This window comes from Olea europaea, chromosome 8 (assembly GCF_002742605.1).
Source record: "Olea europaea var. sylvestris chromosome 8, O_europaea_v1, whole genome shotgun sequence".
NCBI classification, from domain to species: Eukaryota; Viridiplantae; Streptophyta; class Magnoliopsida; order Lamiales; family Oleaceae; genus Olea; species Olea europaea.
The window spans coordinates 2,394,247-2,402,981 of NC_036244.1; the positions used below are offsets into that span (position 1 = coordinate 2,394,247).

Here is an 8,735-nt window from a genome sequence, read left to right on the forward strand (position 1 = left end):
TTACTATAAGATTAATAATCTTTTCTTTGGTGCTTACACACTAGTTAGAAAGGTTATAGTAAGAAGTAGCGGATCTTACAAATGTCGATGTCATTACCAAGATAAAACTTGATGAATTGCCTTCAACCTCATTCCTAATATAGCATATGATGGAAGTCATGTTAAGTACGAATAGAATTTGATGTGTCTTGATCACTTTTCCCATTCAAAACCAACATTTGATGAAATATCACACCAAGTACATGCACCGCCATCTTATATTTTTCGATCGTCTCAAATACTTTAGCCAATCATGCATAGAAGATGAAAACTAGACTAATGAGTAGAATTGAGGCATCCTCAATCACTATAAACCAGATAAGTGTTCTTGTACTAAAAACTTCAGTTAATATCTTTTTCACACTTGTGAGTTTGACAATGAAAAGGTACAAAAATTGCACATGAAAAAATCATGAAATAAATTTTCCACAAATCAATTTCCATATGAATGTACCTTGCATGATGATAATGATATCGAGTTAGTCATTTTTGGAGATGATGGTGACACCTAAATGATGAGATCCGAATGATGGTGACTTCACATGATTACGTCCGTGAAACGGCATCAAACGGTGTTCGAACTCAGCCTACCTTTTGGGGAATTTGCTTCGTGATTTTTCATTTGCAATTTTTATATATTTTCATTGTCAAGCTCACAAGTGTGAAGCAAATATCTATTGAAATTAATAGTGCAGAACATTTATCTTGTTCGTAGTGATTGGATATGCTTCAATTCTACTCATTGGTCTAGTTCTCATCTTCTATGCATGGCTGGTTAGAGTATTTGAGATGATAGAAAAATATAAAATGGTGGTGCATCTACTTGGCGTGATATTCCATAAAAAGCTGGTTTTGAATGGCAAAACTAATCATACACATCAAATTCTATTCGCACTTCACATGGCTTCCATCATATGCTATATTAGGATTGAGGTAAAATGCAATTCATCAAGTTTTATCCTAATAATGACACCGGCATTTGTAAGATTTGCTACATCTTACTATAAGATTAATAATCTTTCCTTTGGTGTTTACACACTAGTTAGAAAGATTATAGTAAGAAGTAGCGGATCTTGCAAATGTCGATGTCATTACCAAAATAAAACTTGATGAATTGTCTTCAACCTCATTCCTAATATAGCATATGATGGAAGTCATGTGAAGTACGAATAAAATTTGATGTGTCTTGATCACTTTTCCCATTCAAAACCAACATTTGATGAAATATCACACCAAGTACATGCACCGCCATCTTATATTTTTCGATCGTCTCAAGTACTTTAGCCAATCATGCATAGAAGATGAAAACTAGACTAATGAGTAGAATTGAGGCATCCTCAATCACTACAAACCAGATAAGTGTTCTTGTACTAAAAACTTCAATTAATATCTTTTTCACACTTGTGAATTTGACAATGAAAAGGTACAAAAATTGCACATGAAAAATCATGAAACAAATTTCCCAAAAATCAATTTCCATATAAATGTACCTTGCATGATGATAATGGCATCGAGTTAGTCATTTTTGGAGATGATGGCGACACCTCAAATGATGAGATCCGTGAAGTTAATGATGGTGACTTCACATGATTACGTCCGTGAAACTGCATCAAACGATGTTCGAACTCAGCCTACCTTTTGAGAAATTTGCTTCGTGATTTTTCATTTGCAATTTTTATATATTTTCATTGTCAAGCTCACAAGTGCGAAGAAAATATCCATTGAAGTTAATAGTGCAGAACATTTATCTTGTTCGTAGTGATTGGATATGCCTCGATTCTACTCACTGGTCTAGTTTTCATCTTCTATGCATGGCTGGTTAGAGTATTTGAGATGATAGGAAAATATAGGATGGCGGTGCATCCACTTGGTGTGATATTCCATCAAATGCTGGTTTTGAATGGTAAAACTGATCATACACATCAAATTCTATTCGCACTTCACATGACTTCCATCATATGCTATATTAGGAATGAGGTTGAAGACAATTCATCAAGTTTTATCCTAATAATGACACCGGCATTTGTAAGATTTGCTAAATCTTACTATGAGATTAATAATCTTTTCTTTGGTGTTTACACACTAGTTAGAAAGGTTATAGTAAGATGTAGCGGATCTTACAAATGTCGGTGTCATTACCAGGATAAAACTTGATGAATTGCTTTTAACCTCATTCCTAATATAGCATATGATGGAAGTCATGCTAAGTGCGAATAGAATTTGATATGTCTTGATCACTTTTCCCATTCAAAACTAGCGTTTGATGAAATATCACATCAAATACATGCACCGCCATCTTATATTTTCCTATCGTCTCAAGTACATTAGCCAATCATGCATAGAAGATGAAAACTAGACTAATGAGTAGAATTGAGGCTTTCTCAATCACTACAAACCAAATAAGTGTTCTTGTACTAAAAACTTCAGTTAATATCTTTTTCACACTTGTGAATTTGACAATGAAAAAGTACAAAAGTTGTACATGAAAAATCATGAAACAAATTTCCCAAAAAGGAGATCGAGTTTGAACACCGTTTGATGCAGTTTCATAGACCTCATCTTGTGAAGTGTTCACCAACACCTTACCATCATTAACTTCACGGATCTCATCATTTAAAATGCTGCCATCATCTCCAAGAATGACCAACACGATGTCATTTTCATTATGCAAGGTACGTCTACATGGAAATTGATTTACATCGACACAAAAAGTATTACAAAAATTAAATCTACTGATCAATTTAATCAGCTAACCGAAAAATGTATATTATAGAGAAGATAGCTAAGATTTTTAGAAAATATATTGTATTGTGAATAAATTTAAGTAATTTCTTTTTATAACCACAAAATTAATAGGTTTTAATTTTTCGTTGATCTTTCTTTTACATATTACTGAATATTAAATTATCCGTAATCGTAACTAATAACGAAATATGAATATCATCACTGCAAAAAGGCCATCATTAGGGCGTTCTTCACTTATGAAGTGAATAGTTAACCTCACAAGCTAAGATATAGTGAAATGTAAATAGACACGTAAATATTTTGTTATGAATAGGGATGGCAACGGGGCGCCTCCACCTCGCCCGGCCTTAGACGGGGCAGGTCAAGGACGGGGAAACTTTTTGCTCCATTTAATTTTTTTTTTTTTTAACATTTTCAAAGTTTTGAGTTATGTTATTATTAGATAATAAAATACAAATTCAAAATGGATTTTTAACAGATGAATTATCTAAAAATAAAATTATTTTTAATCCTTTTTTTTTTTCATTTTTTTTGCCCCATTTAAGACAGGCTAGGTTTTTTTGCCATCACTAATTATGAAAACAAAATATCAAAAATCCACCATAAAGACTGCACAAAAATAATTATTTTAATATCAACGGTTAATTTCTAACGTTTGATGATGAAATTAGACATTCGACTTGAGATCATCAAAGTACCTTACATGAGGGTTGTCATACTTTGATGATTTTGAATGTTGCTATGTTAAGAATCGCTGCTAGAATAATTATCTAATGATTTGTATTTCATTTGCTTAAATTGAAGAATGAGATAAAAGATATGATTAATTAATTGAGATTGACAAATCTCCATATCTCGTAATTGATTAGGTTATATTGAGATTGATGGTTATAATTATATACTAACATACATATATTTGCATACACACCAAGTGTCATTAAATGAAAGGTACATTTAAATAAATCATATGATCTTACCTTTAATTGAACTTATCATATAGTACCATATAGACTGATACTAGATAAAATTATTCTAAATACTATCACCTTTCTAACTTCTTTAAAGAACAGCAGCTACCCATTTTTTTATTTCACTTTTTGGTTTATTGCGAAATTCTTCAATATCCAAAAAATGATGCTACAAGACGGGGGCTATAGAAGAAGTGAAATTTGTAGCGCTCGAGTATTCTGCATACATTTATGTTATAAATTCTACATATTTGAAGCTATTTTGTTTTGGAAATTTATATTACAACCACAAAATTTGCTAGTGACGCCACATTATGTCCACACCATAATTAAAACACGTTTTTAAATAAATATACCACAACAAATTTACAATTATAAACCGAATTCAATAAATAATAATAAATAATGAGAAAATTACACAGGATGTTTATGAAATTAATAGGTAGTGCTGAAAATGAGATATCATGGATTAAATGTCATAAAATATTATTAAAGTACGCTGATTTCTTAATATTTATAGGAAAATGAAAAATCAAATTATAAAAAAAATCAAATAATTAAGCATATTGTTGGATATATTTTTAAAAATAACAAGAAGTGTCATATTTCACGGAGTTTTCATCTATATATATATTCACTATTCTTTACTATTCATGTATTTTCTAAAATCCGTGTAGAAAGATTACCTACTATTCTTGTGCTCGATCAATAGTAGTTTCTAATTAGATAAATATATTAAAATCAAACCAAAACAACTCATATATTCATGCATATTAATTTTTGTCCTAGCAATTATAAGACTCCAATTTTCGCACTCCACATAATTTAAAAATAAAATAAGTAAAATCTCTTGAAATATTCTATCATCTCAACTAAATAATATGAAATGCCATTTAAATATAGAGATTATATGTATTTATGTGCGTATATACGTGAACGTTTACCTTTTGAATACGAAACACTTGAGTCACTTGCAACAAAATATGAGCTCCTTATCTGAACAACAAACTCAAATATTTCACAAACACAGAACTTGAAAATTTCACAAAACCACACAAACACAAAGAAAATTTCATAGACAATATACAAATAATGAATGTGAGCATTGGAATAGATATATAAATACGCACAAAACTATATGAACGTTACCAAGTTAAATTTGTAGAAGCCGAAGTACATAGAATATTGATTATTCTCAATAGCTTATTCAGCTGCATTAATATTTACAATCCCCAATTTCATCAAACAAACTTCTTTAAATGACCTTCTAGAAGGGATGAAAGATGCACAGATAACAGTAAATTTCATGTGCATATGTTTAGGATTTCAATATGAATAATTGTTGTATTAGTCCAGACCTCAAGCTTCCCATCTCAGAAGATGGTTGAAAGTGAAAATTACAAATTGATGCCATCAATGCAAAAAAATACATAAGATCTGCTTATGTTTCCCCACACTCCTTTTATCAAGCTACCTGATCTAAAACTCAGTTTAGTGAACTGCTTTCCTTGAGAAACATATTAGTCAACATCTCGCCTGGCAACATATTTGCATGCAAGGCATCTACACACCTCAATAGTCATTGCTACCTGCAAAGTTTCTTCATTATCCTAAGTTGCTCTCTACCAACTTTAGTGTTGAGAGATTAGCATTTAATTTATCAGAGAGTATACACTTCTTCTAAGTAAGGCAGAAAAATTATAAGGTTACTGAAAGGAATACAATCAACAATCAATCACAAACTAGTTAAGTGTGGAGATTGCATTGCTGCTTATGTACAAAGGGAAGAATAATTGATCAATGACAATTTAAAGGCCAGTGGTCATTTGTTTTGAAATATTAAAGCATTTGATTATGTAGTTAGTGATCCAGCATATATATAATTAAACCACCCTCAAATGATCTTAAAAACCCCTAAACAAATTTTAAACTTCACATTTCAATGAAACTGTAATTCCAACCACCAAAATAAACAAAAGAATCTATATCCAACATCACTAACCAAGCCAAAATCAGACATTTGCAGTAGCCAAAATCTTCAAATTTCAACACTAAAATCGATGGCCAGTTAAATATTTCCTCTAATACAAAATGAAAATCCAAATAAAAGGTTCCACAAATGTCAAACATTTCCATTTATACACACTCACAAAGGAAATGAAAGTACCAGGAAGAGCAGGATGTCGGAAGAGGCAACCGGCTTGCGGGACTTTTCTACTTCTACAAGGCACAAGCTCCCTGCGATTGATAAACAACTGAGATATCAAATTTTAGGGATGTCACAAAACTAAAAACAGAAAATAGTTCTTGTACAGATGGAGACCATTCTTTTTAATTCCAAAAAAAATTGCTAAGAGTTATAAAAAGATCGAAATGAATCAAGAAAGAAATAAAGAACAATTTCAAAATCGAATCGATGAAAATCTGACCAAATAAAGAGCCAATGCGGAGAAATGGAAAGAGTTGTAGGCAAGATATGACCAAAAACTAGCGATTAACCCTGACGGCGACTATGCAGGCGGATGGAGGAGCAAGCGTAGAGACAGCCGAAGACGAAGAAGAAGAGGGAGCCTTTAGGGTTTCAAGCTTAGACAAAGACCGGTAAATAGATAGAACTGTTAGATTTCATTTTGATTCAATTATATGGGTCAGGTCATGTGGGTTTGGTAGATTTTCATGGGCCGACTTGGTTACACTAGTTTTTGGATAGTTTTATTCTCAGTCGGACCCAGTTTATGACCCGTGGGTCCGGTCTTATTTAATTATCGAGAGAGCTGGACATTTAATATATGAGTTGACATGGTACTTTTTCTAATTGATAGTATAGGTTATGTGTCAAATTCTTATCATTCAACACAATTTTAAATTGTATGAAAGTTTTTGTCATTGTTGTGGAATTAGAAATGTTAACAAGGGTATTATGGTCTAAATTATTGCAAACTGGGCATTGAAATTTTTTTGAATATTTTTGCAAATGACTATGTAAAAATGGCTATTTCTTGCAATTTCCTCTTTATTTATATATTTTTGTCATCCTTCGTAATGAGTTCACATTATTAAAATGGTGGGCAATTGCTAAAAGCAAAAAATGGAATTTGATTTTATGCAAATCAACTAACTGTCAAGGCTTATATTTATTCACATACAAAGTTTCAAATTAATCTTTAAGGGCTAAAACCCCTTGGACAACCCCTTGGACGTCCAGAAAGTTGTCACCCAAGAATAACCCATCTTAAAGGCCATATAGTGGCACTTCCCAATAGATATGACTAGATTGACAAGTCTTGGCCGGATTATCAAACAAATTGGAACTACTTTCCGACTTGTCAGTGTGTTGGCAACATTCTAGTGGGTACACGTGTTTGATATTTATTGTAACTACTTCGCCCCTATATGGTCGCCCTTAAATTGAATTTCATTTTGCTCTTTCTTATTTTCAATTAAAATCTTCCACAAAATAATAGTACACATAAATCGAAAAAAATTCTTCTTTTTCAACCACTCATTTTAAAAAAAAAAAAAATTATCCTACCTATTTTCATTTGAAAAAATCGGGGCTGAATGGCGGCTTTGTATGTAAACTGAACCACATTGGGACATGTCCTACAAAAACTTACAGAATCTCACTCTAGGACCTGACCTACTGATTTTATGCAGATAAAGAAATCATATATTGTTATATTATTTTCTTTGTACCCCTGCCATGAATTCCTTAGCTAATAAATCAGGGGCGAACCCAGAAATTTTTTTCAGTGCGGGTGAGATTAATAAAGGTTAAAAAAATAACAAAAATATTATAACGCGAATATTATACTAAAAGTTATTGTACTTTTCTTTAAGCACTAACTTAGGTTGTTATTCTTAATATTTACCAAAAGTTATTATTTTTGTTTAGCCCATTTCTTCCATATTTGTGTAAATTGCCCAAAAATAAACCAATACTATAAATGGGCAGCCCACATAACAATTTAGAATCTCATACCAAGTTACCAACCCATCAAACATTTAAACCACACCAAACCTACAAAAATTATAACTCAAACACAGCATTGTCCTACTTTAAAGGTTTTGACAAATAGTAGAAGCAAAGGAAGAGACAGCAAAATCTTGAAGGCTCTTACGGGTTCTCTTCTAGCAGAGGAAGAGGACAACAAAAGCTTGAAGGCTCTTACAGTCTTATGGGTTCTCTTCCCTTTTTTCAAATTCATTTCTTAGGGTTTTTTCTTTCTTCCTCTAGTTTTTCAATATGGGCAACCATGATAGCTTGAATATGGCAGATCTTGGTGCTTGTAAAAACATTTTCCCCAAAGTTCAATGCAGGTAGATGCCTACATTGGGTCTGCCCCTGTAACAGAAAACTTCAAAAATTTGGAATATACTACTTGTATATAAATATAGTACGTAAGGAATTACATAAGATGATATAGAGGAAAAAAAATTGGATGAAAAAGTTAATTATATTTTAACTGACAAATGATAGAGTGACTTATGGTATTATGTAACCCATTATATAAAACTTGATAAACATGTAGCAAGATGTCAAAATTATTAGCAAATAAAAACTTAGCCCCTTTCTGAACACCTACCATGAATTCCTTAGTATAATTAACTTGGTTTATTAGCAAGTAAAAACACATTTGAGTCGAGTTGTTTTTATAAACTACACGATAAAACGAAATCATGTCAGAACTCAAAACTTAGCCCCTCTTTGAACCCCTCTTTATTGTGAAAATTAGTGATATTTATCGATTATGCTACATGTACGTTCTGTTGATATTAAATTTGTCAACTAACTGTTAGGACTATTTATTTCCAAATAAAGCTTCAAAATAATTTTTGCGACCATATTTTGAATTACATTTGCAAATATTAACTTGTATCGAACAGAATGATTCTTTTATTTATCATTTATCCTTTTCTTATTTTCTACTTTCTTATCTAATTTACAAAATACGATGCTAATAAGCCAAAAGTACTCCTAAC

At 31.7% G+C, this 8,735-nt stretch overlaps 1 long non-coding RNA gene across 4 annotated transcripts in view; it reads right to left on the bottom strand.

Annotated features, from left to right (window-relative positions):
- Positions 1-6,375, bottom strand: part of LOC111398503 — a 13,682-nt gene extending 7,307 nt beyond the window's left edge. The window contains exons 1-4 of one of the 4 annotated variants that reach the window (XR_002703355.1): positions 6,182-6,375; positions 5,920-5,990; positions 4,697-4,748; positions 631-1,643 (exon numbers count right to left, since the gene is read on the bottom strand). This is a non-coding gene — a long non-coding RNA (uncharacterized LOC111398503). Of the gene's footprint in view, positions 1-493; positions 1,644-4,563; positions 4,749-4,887; positions 5,342-5,919; positions 5,991-6,181 lie in introns of those variants that run through there. The other 3 variants (XR_002703356.1, XR_002703354.1, XR_002703357.1) reach the window with 3 other exon arrangements.
- Between the last annotated feature and the right edge of the window lie 2,360 nt (positions 6,376-8,735).